Source organism: Phyllostomus hastatus, unplaced genomic scaffold (genome assembly GCF_019186645.2).
Source record: "Phyllostomus hastatus isolate PE091 unplaced genomic scaffold, TTU_PhHast_1.1 phas_scaffold_755, whole genome shotgun sequence".
Classification (NCBI taxonomy): domain Eukaryota; kingdom Metazoa; phylum Chordata; class Mammalia; order Chiroptera; family Phyllostomidae; genus Phyllostomus; species Phyllostomus hastatus.
The window spans coordinates 5,709,788-5,712,136 of NW_025334039.1; the positions used below are offsets into that span (position 1 = coordinate 5,709,788).

General features: G+C 43.5%; 1 pseudogene; it reads right to left on the minus strand.

Moving 5' to 3' along the window:
* Positions 1-1,302: 1,302 nt before the first annotated feature.
* Positions 1,303-1,455, minus strand: LOC123810750 (annotated as a pseudogene).
* Positions 1,456-2,349: the final 894 nt, after the last annotated feature.

Genomic DNA, 2,349 nt, shown 5'->3' on the forward strand with positions numbered 1-2,349 from the left:
CAAATACATAATAAAGCACTTAGAATGGTTTTTGGCCCTGAGTAAGCCCTCAGCAATGTTTTATTGTGAGCCTAGGAAGGAGAGACAGCTGGGGATGATCCAGGAATTCTCTCAGGAGGAATTTTCTTGACCCTGGACAGCGCGTTGAATACTCTCCAGGGGGCTATAAAAAGTATCATTTCTTTCTCCTTTTTTTTCTTGGACTTCAACTTTCTGGTTAAAATAGCCAGCATCGGGAGACATCCTGCCAGTGTGTCGGTCTGAAATGCAGATAGGTCAGGCTGCCGCTGAGCCACGAAATAATCAAATAAGACACGAGGGCTTCCCTTCCCTCGCTTCCTGTTCCCCGCCCTCCCTGCGCTCCCTCCTCACTCCACTCTTCCTCTTCTCTGTCTTCTTTCCCCCAGTGTATGATCTCTCAACGTAATTAAATTGTCCTCTGGTCCTACCACCTCCTTATGCTTACCTCTTAGACCTTTAGACACAGCATCCTGTATATTAATAAACTTGACAGACTTTCAGTCATGAAATGAACAATGAAAGAGTCCAGATCTTTCCTTTCGTAGATGAGAACACGTGTCAGAAGAGTTCAATGATGTATTCAAGGTTATAGGCTTGGCGACTTGGCCAAAGTCACGTAGTTGGGATGTGTCTTCCAGCAGTGAGAGTGGCACCCTCCCCATTCTACAGCAGAGTGTGTCCATGGTTCCATGCTGTGTTTATTTTAAAACAGTTACTAAGGAGAAATCAGTATGTTCATTAAGTATTTTTAAATTTTTTTTAATTGTTGTTGAAGTACAATTTTCTGTCTTTTACTCCTATCCTAGCCCACCCATCCAGCCCTCCCCACCTCCCTCCCATTTCCACCCACTCCTAGTTTTTGTCCATGTGTCCTTTATATTTGTTCCTATAAACCCTTCCCCTTTTCCCTTGAAATTCCCTTGGAATTCCCTCCCCTCCCCGCTTTGAACACTGTCAACCTATTCTCTATTTCAGTGTCTTTGGTTATATTTTGCTTGTTTCTTTGTTTTGTTGTTTAGGTTCCTGTTAAAGGTGAGATCATATGCTATTATCATTAAGTTTTTATTTATAGTTTTAATTATTGTTATTAACATTCAAATAATGTTCAATTAATATGATATATTAATTAGTATATTACATACATGCGACACATTCTTACTCCTTTGTTATTACTTTTATTTGTTTGTTTCACCTTGTTTAATGAAAAAAAAAGGGACCAGGCTCTTTCTCTTGTCAAACGGAACCTGGGCAAAGGCTTCCTAGTGGCCCCCAACGGGTCAGTGTTGGATTTAGGCTGGAAACATGAACTCTAGTTCCCAGACGGTCAGATACTGAGTCACGCCGGCCCAGAAAGAATGACTAATATTTTTCAATTAGCAATAATCGCGCCTCGGATAAACCTCATTGGTTACGATACTGCCACTGCGCAAAGCTAAGGATGACTCATATTTTAACAGCTAAACATCTCAGGCGTTGATGTCGTGGAGAGGAAAACAGCCTGCGCTAAAAATGTTCTTCTACTAAGTGTTCAAGAGGGAACACACAGGTAGCACAAAAATAAACTGGAACAAATGAGCAAACTAGACTTTACATGTGAATAGAATGAACTTGTGATTTATTGGAAGCACAGAGCCTGGCAAAGTCCTGAGAAGAAAGCATGCTTGGGTGACAGTGAGGAGACAGAGAAAGGCAGGTCACACGCTGGTCAAGGGGCCTTGAACTGTCCCCCTCGCCATGGCCTCTAGCCAGCTGTGTGTCCTACTGCTACTTCCCTTTCCGGGGCCTCGGTTTTCTCCTGGGTGTACGGAAGGGTTCCGAGTCACTGGTCTTTAAAGTCTCTTTAGAGGAAGAGGCTTTACAGTAGTCAAAGCCTACAGTTCTATCCAGTCTTGCTCTTGCTTTATTTACGAGTCTGTGGGGAAAAAAACTGCTGTAGTTTCTAGAGCAGGTGTCACAGGTGGAGCGTTAGACAAAAAGGGTGCTCTTCATTGGAAATGTACCAACTGTAAAGCCAGTAATCAAAATCTAAAAGGAAGTTTTCTTCAGCGTTTCATAGCTCTGTTACAATTTTTCTCTCTCCTTTTCTTCTCCTCCCCCTTCTTTTCTCTCTCTTAACCTGTCCTCCCGATCACGCTCCGCCTCATCTAGCAGAAATGCTGCCCATTCCCTCTGTGCCTGCTGAGCTCCTCTGAACCCCGTTCTAAGTGGAACGGCCTCTGGGAAGCGTGGCCTTCCCTCTCTTCATTCCCAGGGCAAGTCGCACTTTTCTGTGTTCACAAAGCGCTTACATCATGTTTCTATTACAGTGCCTGACGTGTTCTATTGCAA